Raw genomic sequence first — 8401 nt, 5'->3', positions numbered from 1 at the left:
CCAGGCCTCTAATGAATCTCTTTCCATTGATTTCTGGAGTCGCCTTTGAAGGCAAGGGATGGCCAAGGCGGCTCGAATGTCTGTGCCTCAGCAGTCCTGGGGCTTTACTGCCTCTCCCAGGACACAGCTCTGACAGGGGGCTTCCGGAAGGGCCCAGGGGTGGACAGACATAAACTCCCTGAGGTTGGAAAGGCAATTCCCCTTCCTGCTGGAGCTGTCTGTCTGTCTGCCTGTGCAGCATGTCTCTCTGTCTGGGCCCAGGGTAGCCGAACCCCACTTCCGATACGTCCTAGAACAAAGGCCCAAGCAGGCCCCGGGGGGATGCCGTCCGCTTGGCAGAGGAAGAAATGAGGCTCAGACGGACAAAGAGTTACGGCAACACACACATTCCGGCCCAAGGCTGGGGGGCTGGCGGGGCCGAATGCAGGCTCCCCCAGCAGCTGTGGGCCCCCTGTGCCCCCCAGCCTGCGTGGGCTGTTACCGCCGGCCCTCTTCCCTACAGAGCTTCTGCTTGACCATCGGGGATCACGAACTCATTTCACACTGGAGTAAAGAGCCCCTAGCCTCACTTTCAATGAGGAAACTGAAGCTCAGAGAGGGGCCTGGGCTTCCTCCAATCACACAGCAGGTCGGCGGGAGAGCCAGGAACTAGCCCTATGACTTCTGGCTTGTTCCGGAGCCCCAAGCCATGCCTCCCAACGCTGTGTTCTCACCACGTGCAGTGTCAAGAACATGTCCTCCAAACCGTAAAGGGCTAGACAGATGTGAGGGCCCACTCTTCTACAGGCCTCTTGTCCATCAGCTGCCTCTTCTTATGAGCCGATGGGCTCGGATACGGAGGGTGTGCCCCATTCTGTTCTCCCTCTCCTCACGGGGAGGTTGGAGGCCGCACTCTGGACCTCTTGGCTCCTTTTCTCACCCACAGTGAGTCACACACATGAGGAAGGTGGGTGGGGGCTCAAAAGATGGACAAGCGGGGCTACCCAGGGGTGTTAACGAGCATCCTGTCACCTGAGGTGTGTGAGCTAAAGATGGCGGAAATGCAGAGGGGAGCTCAGACTGGTAGGCTACGGCCTCTGTGGCCTCTTCTGCCTTGGGGTGCTCTCATAGGTTAGGGGAGAGGATGGGTGGCTGAGAAGCATGCAGCAACAGAAGAGCTCTACGAACCTTCCAGGCCCATTAGAGTCCACCAGGAACCCTTCATCCCCTGGTGTGCTTCCTTCCCTCCTCCTGACAGTCCTGAGTGGAGAGGACCCTCTCGGTGGTACCCACTTCCCTTCCAGCCTCTTGCTCCCAGCCCACGGCAGCCTGGGGAATCTGGCGGCTTCCTTCGCTCCCCAGCGTGGTCCCAGGTGTCCCCCCTCTCGGGGGCCGGGGTGGGGGAGCAGTCGGACGTGAGCAGACAGGCCACATCAGAATGTCTGTCTGAGGAAAATCCAAAGTGGCCGCCAAGGCAGGGCAATGAGTGGGAGGCCTGATGTTGAAATCGGGATCCGCAGAGCCGAGCTTGGCAGGTGAGAACAGCACACCCCTCCACCGGAGGCCGAGTCCTCACACGAAAGGTGCGGCCTGGGAGAGAGGCTGGGGGATTGCTGTGTGGCCAAGAGCAGGTCTCGACCTCTTCCTGGGACACAGCTTCCCCACCGAGTGTGGACATCTCGTGCAGATGCGGGGCCTCTTTGCTAGCAGGGGCACCGGTCTCCCTAAAGCGGACTGGTGAGGGCCCCTAAAGGAGCTGTCCCAACTGAGCTGATCCCCACTGATCACCTGTAAAGGATGGGGCAGGCCTGACAAGCTGGCTACAATACACAGAATCCTCTTACCACAAGCCAGCTCCAAAGCAATGAGCCCACGAAGGTCCATTCTTGTAACTCTATGCACACCGTATCTGTAAATATAGCCCTTATGGTAGACTAGGAGCCCCATGAGAGCAGGGAGTAGTATGTCTGCTTGGATCACTGTTATATCCCCGATGGCTCTGTACCCGGCACCTAGTAGGTGTTCAACACGTATCTGTTCAACGACAGCTATTTACCAAGGTGTTATCCTACGTTAGCGGGATTTCAGCTCCACTTCTGTTCTAATTTCCCGCATGCCTTAGTTATTTATAAAGAGTATGTATTATTTTTGTGACTAGAAAAAACAAACCATAAAACCACTTTCATTTTAGAATTAAATGAATCAATCCAAAGTTAAGGCTTTTCACCCCCAAAGCTGCCGTGCACAGTCTTCAGAACCAGTAACTCCAGAATCAAGGTTAAAACAACCTCACCTCACGAGTGGAGCTTCCGAGGCCCAGCTATGGGTGGCCAGGGGCTGGCCATGGGCAAAAGGCACCACCAGAGAGTCACCATCTGTCCCTTTTCCTCTGCATATGGCGCCATGCCACCCCAGCAGTCTCTTTTCTGGACACCCAGAATAGCATCCGCATTTCTTTCTATGCCCCTGGCCCCTTGGTCCCTTCTCAACCTGCTAAGGTATCATAAAAGGCAAATGTGACCATATCACTACCTTGTCTAAACCCTTCCCTGGCTCTCCAGTGTTACCAGGATCAAGTTCAAGTTTGGGCTTCCTAGACTGATATTCAAAGCCCTGGAAGTCTCATGCATGGTCTCTGGGAAGGCCCTTTTGCTACCCTTGACCTCGGTTGCTCTGGTCTAGATGCCTCCAGCGAGTCCCTTAAAGGTACTTATAAACCCTGACTTGCCCAGCTTTTTTTTTAATTAAAAAAATTTTTTTAAATGTTTATCGATTTCTGAGAGAGAGAGGGAGAAACAGAGCACGAGCAGGGGAGGGGCAGAGAGAGGGAGACACAGAATCGGAACAGGCTCCAGGCTCTGAGCTGTCAGCGCAGAGTCCCACACGGGGCTCAAACTCACAAACCGCGAGATTATGACCTGAGCCGAAGCCAGACGCTTAACCGACTGAGCCACCCAGGCGCCCCATTGCCCAGCTTTACTGGAGGTAGTAGGCAGGCTCACTGCAAAAACCCACATGCCAAACAAAGCGTTGAGTAATGACTGGGTGGAAGCCTGTAGCTGGGCGGGGAAACTGCCACAAATCTAGGAGTGGCAGACACTGAACCCTACCCTCCCACCAAACTGGGGGCCCACCCAGGAGCAGGAGGAGCCTGGACCACTGATGAATCTGAAAGGCAGGGCAAGCCATGGGCCAGCAGCCTGAACTAGGGTGCCTCTGGAGGGAAAAGAAGTCAGCCCAGGGATCTCAGCCCTGGGGATGCTACAGTTTGAGGCCAAACAGCACTGCCTTTTCCCTGACTTAGTTTCCCCATTTGGGATGCAGTCAGTATTCTGGGATACACGGTAGTAAGGCACAGTCCTGGGAACCAAGCCAGTGTTTCCGCTGCTCCCCCTCAGCAAGGGGAGCCCACGCCTCCCTCGGGCCCCAGACAGACCTGGGAGTGTGGTGTGTAATTGAATTTGGCCTAATTACCTAATTGCGCTGAGGAACAACCAGTACTGACAGAGGCCTCGGGTGTCGGGGGGTGGTTGGAAACCAGGAGCCAAGGGGCAGCCTCTGGATTCTGTAGGCATTCAGGGAAGCGGTGCTAGATACCAGCATCTTCATACTCCCTAATCTCTCAGTTGCTCAGAACCATGGGAGGCAGGCAGCGTTGTTCCCATTCTACAGGTGAGGAAACTGAGGCTCGGAAGCATCTCGTGCAGAGAACACCAAGTCCAAAAAGGCAGAAAGGGGACGTGAACCCACATTCCTTCTGAACCTGGGGCCTTCGCAAATGCTGTTCCCTCTGTCTGAAATGCCCTTCTCTGCTCTCCTCTCTGGGAAGATCTTCTCCTTCCCGGTAGGGTCGTTTCCTCAAGAAAGCCTCCAGGCTGTTCTCTGTAGAACCGATCACAGTGACATCATCACTGGGGGGGGGGGGGGGGTGTTTATTCCAGGTCTGTCCTCTCTACCAAGGCTTGAGTTTCTCAGAGGGCAGGGACCACAGCCACCTTACTCGCACTGTGTCCAGCCATCCTGCACAGGACCTGGATGCTGTGGGGCCCAATAAATATTTGCTGAATGCATGGCTGAAAAACCTCTAATTTCCAGGTCTTTTCCAGACACAGTGTGTTAGTTTCTTGCCATCACTGACCTAGGCCTTGGGAATGGTGGTGGCAGGGGGGAGCGGGGGAGGGTCTCATCTGCAAACAGTATTGCACCTGGGGCTCTACTAGGTGTCCCTGAGTCACAAGGATGCTTCGTGGATGCCTGCAGGGCAGACACAGCCTCTGGGGCGGAGGGACAGGACACTCTGTGAGGCTCTGTGGTGAAGGGACCGGCTCAGGGCCACCCAGCTTACAAACAAAGCCACAACTGGAAGTCAGGCCTGTCCGCGTCTGGGACCTGGCCTCAATGCCCCTCACTGGGGTCCTCAAATGACAGAGCGAATGGACAAGGCTAATCTACAGAGGGGCAAGCGCTTAGAACCAAAGAAAAGCAGTTGGACTTCAGCTGGAATTTCAGGTTTCATGAAACAAGGCAAGAGAGACATTATTAGACTTTTCCACAAAGGCAGCTCTCACTGGGCTCGTTCACAAGGCAGCCCTGCCCGGAGATGCACCAGGCCTCCATTCATCCAGGACCCTGGGCTCATCAAGCGTCCTTCCTCCTCCTTCTGGAAGGCATCTGCCCTGGTACCCGAGTGTGCAGGTCTGGAGTGGGACCTCCCGAGTCTAAATTCTGGCTCTGTCACTTGCTGGCCGGGTGGCCTTGAGCAAGTCATTAGCCACTCTGAGTCTCAGTTTCTTCTCAGTATTTTTGTGGAGGCGAGAGAAGGTATGTGCAATATTTTGTTCAGTGTCTAGAACATCTAAGGACTCAATACAAGTGAACTCTTCAGCTGGTTAGTAGGAGAAACTGATAGCATTAGAGGCTTAGCATGGTAGTATCGATACTGGTAGTATTAGCAGCAATGCAGCTGCTATGGGAGTAATAGTACTAGTAGCAGTAATGAAAAGAGCATTAGGTGGTAAATATCATATCGTCAGAGAGTAACAGCAGAAGTAAAAACAATGCTGCTACAGACCTTTCACTATTTATACTTCTTCCTGATTATTATATACCTCATGTTCTCCAAAGGGTACTATTTGCCTGCTTCCCCTTTCCTGTCCGACTCACAGTGTCCAGTTTCCTCCTCCCCGACCCAGCTTTCTTCCTCTCACGACTGCGTTTTGGATGGGAAGGGCGCTACCACCCACCTGTTTTGCCTGTTACTGGGAGGTAGCAAAGGGACACCAAGTTTTCACGACACCCGGGCACAGCTTCCCCTACATCGTCCCATCTAATGCAACTTTGCCAGGGAGGTGTGTTAGCTCCATTTCCTGACGCCACAGCTGAGGCTCAGAGAGGTTGTGCCAGTTACCTGAAGTGACACAGCATGAAGGCAAGGGGAGCAGGATGCAAGCCCAAGGGTGGCCTACCTCCATGTTGGATACTTACCATATGGGTGATTTCTAGGCCTCACGGTGGCCCGTCTTCCCACCCTCAGCCCCGTGCAGGTGTCCTCAGGACCCTTCCCTGCTGACATGGCCTGAGACCCCTTTCTGTATTCCATGAAGGTGACCCAGTCCCACAGACTCTGCGGGCTGACTCTACTTCCTTCCATGAGTCATGGGTCCATCTGTCCTGGTCTTGGTCCCCAAGGCCTTAAGTCCCATGCTTCCATTAGCCACTGGAGAGCCAGTCATCAGTCACAGCCAGACTGGCCAGCACTGGGAAGGGGTGGCTCAACATTAGAAACCTCAGATTTCTCATAGGACTGGAGAAGCCCTGTAGTTCTGGGCTGTGTCTCTCACGGTCTCAGGCAGTCCCTATGGGTAGCTGCTCCACTGGGGGCACTGGGTTCTCTGGTCCCCAGACCCACTTTATATCTTCTGTCTGGATGCCACTGTTCTTTGTATGACTCCCGGCCGTGTGGACGTGCAAGAGTGATACGGAGCTGAGGCAGCCTTTTCTGCACAAGGAGGGGGCCTGGGACCAGCCCCTGTAGCCCAAGCTTGGCCAAACAAAGGGCACCAGTGCCTCAGAGGAAACAGACCCAGTGTGTGGGGTCACCTGCCCACTCCCTGACCTTGCTCCTTCCAGGGGGCAGCACCCTTCTCCTCCTCTTTCTTTATGAGGGAGGAGATGAACAGACAAGGGAGGCCTGTCCCCAGGGGCTGGGCACTAGAAGATCTTCCCCCGGAGACCGCCGAGGGGCCAGCGCTTTCACAGCGGCTGGGCTGGCAGCCAAGCTAAGGGGCATCTGGCTGCACTTCCCAGCCGCTCAGCTTCCCCACGGAGCTCAGGAGCAAGCCAGTTCCCGTCTGTCCCCAGGAGGGTGGGTTCCCATTTTCTCCCTTCCAAGCCCTTGCTCGAGAGTGAGAGCGCACACACACCAGCCCTTGCCTCCTGGCCTCCCAGCCTCCCAGCAGACGCTTAATTGGGAGGAAGTGAGTCTAAACATCTGGGGCGCACATCTGAGAGTGGGGAGCCTGGAGGAAATGGGAATACAGGCAATTATGTCACTTCCTCAGTGGAGGGTATGTGGGGGGGGCAGCCCTACCCAGCAGCGGGCCTTTCTGGGGGCGCAGCGTAGGGCTGGGTGGGGGCAGGACCTGGGCGGTGCACCTGTGGACCCAGAGCTTGCAGGTGACTCCAGGGCAGGGCTGAGCTGCAGCCCGCCCAGTGGCGCATGGAGCTGCGGTCCCAAGGGGAAAGGGGAGACAAAGGAAATGAAGGAGAGAGGGAGAGGGAGGGAGAGGGAGGAAAGGAGAGGGGAGAAAGACAGTCAGGGAGAGTGGGGGAGAAGGAGACAGGGAAAGGAGGGAGGGAGGGGAGTGGAAGGGAGGTGGGGAAGAGAAAGGGAGAGAGAGAGAGGGAGAAAAGACAGAGGCAGAGGACTGTTTTGCTCAGCTTAGAGGGAAGCCTCAGACATCTAGGAAATGGAGCCTCTCTGGGCACCCCACCAGGAGAGCAGCGACCCCCCCAAAAGGGTGCCCTGAGGAGGCAGAGGGCCCCCCAGTTCTGATCTCTGCCCAGCCACTGCCCGGCTCTGTGACCCTGGGCATGCACTTCACTCTCTGAGCCTCAGTTTCCCCAAGTGGAAAAGGGGATAGAACTCTGCCTCATGGGCTGTTTTAAGAGTAAAGGGGCGGGGTGCCTGGGTGGCTCAGTTAAGGCCTCCGTTAAGACTCCGACCTTGGCTCAGGGCATGATCTCACGCTCGTGGGTTTGAGCCCCACGTTGGGCTCTGTGTTGACAGCTCAGAGCCTGGAGCCTGATTGGGATTCTGTATATCTCTGTCTCTCTGCTCCTTCCCCATCATGCTCTGTCTCTCTGTCTCAGAAATAAATTAAACATAAAAACTTTTTAAAAAGAAAAAAAAAGTCAAGGGGCTCAGTGACGTGAAGCGATAGCAGAGCACCATCTCTGAACTGTCCGATCCCATCTGGGTTGGGAGCTGCCCGCTGGAAGGGACTGGCCCCAGTGGGTCCCACATCACCCCATTTCAGCTTCACCCCCTACTGATGCAGGTCTATTGACACTGTCCTCTTCCTGAGCACTAGGGTCTGTAAGCTCCTTGAGGGTACAATTTCCAGGGTTACCCAAGTGCTAATCACAAAGTCTGCATCTAACAAGCGCGCATGCCCTTTGTTGAAGGGGTGAATTTCGTTTATAGGTTGCACCGAGTTTCTGTTGTCATAATTATGTGCCTGTTTGAAAGGCAGGCTCTTCATTTCACTCCTCCCTCCCAATACTCCTGCTTCCTGCCAGAAGACAATAGTAGTCTTCATCCCAAACAGGTGAGACTGGGTCCTTTGGAATTCTCTACAGGAGTCCAGCCCCAGGCAGCATTTCCCACCCGGCCAGCCTGGACAAGCCAGGAAACGTACCTAGGAATATAAAGGAGCAACTGTTAACAGCTCTCCAAGGAAAGTCATTGGCCTGAGTTTCCAAGCTCTGAGGTGTGTTTCTCTCTGGAAGCAGGAAGAGCAAGGGCAGCAGGTGCGGCCAAGGTGCCATGCTTCCTTCCAGCCGCTGCCTGGCCACGGCCTTGTCCCCAGCGAGGGGAATTACCACCTTGCAGAGCCTCCACTGCGGAACATGAACACCTGATTGCCTGGGCAGCACCTTGCCAGGGTGATGTGATCCAGATGGTCCCCCGAGAGGCAGCTGGGTTGCCATGGAGACAACTGCTGCCTCTCTAGCCAGGAGACCCGGATTCTAGATCTCCTGGACCCCAAGCTTGGAGAAGAGAAGCAATCTGCATAAAGTCACTTAGCGAGCAGGGTCCAGAGCCCGCGCTGCAGTGCAAGGCTTAATCTGAATGATTATGCACAGAGCCCTTCTGAGACGCCGGCTTGTGTTAAGGGCTCCGTGCTGATGATTTCTTTAG

General features: G+C 55.2%; 1 protein-coding gene and 1 long non-coding RNA gene across 7 annotated transcripts in view; one reads left to right on the top strand and one right to left on the bottom strand.

Annotated features, from left to right (window-relative positions):
* The window catches only part of ZMIZ1 (zinc finger MIZ-type containing 1), a 202167-nt gene that overhangs the window by 67609 nt on the left and 126157 nt on the right, over positions 1–8401 (bottom strand). The gene's annotated exons all lie outside the window — the stretch shown is intronic.
* The window catches only part of LOC144216946 (uncharacterized), a 10616-nt gene that overhangs the window by 663 nt on the left and 1552 nt on the right, over positions 1–8401 (top strand). The window lies entirely within an intron of this gene.

The sequence above is a fragment of the Crocuta crocuta genome, unplaced genomic scaffold (assembly GCF_008692635.1).
Source record: "Crocuta crocuta isolate KB4526 unplaced genomic scaffold, BGI_CrCroc_1.0 scaffold28, whole genome shotgun sequence".
NCBI lineage: Eukaryota > Metazoa > Chordata > Mammalia > Carnivora > Hyaenidae > Crocuta > Crocuta crocuta.
The sequence above is the reverse complement of the archived record's forward strand: the minus strand, read 5'-3'. Positions and strand labels throughout refer to the sequence as shown.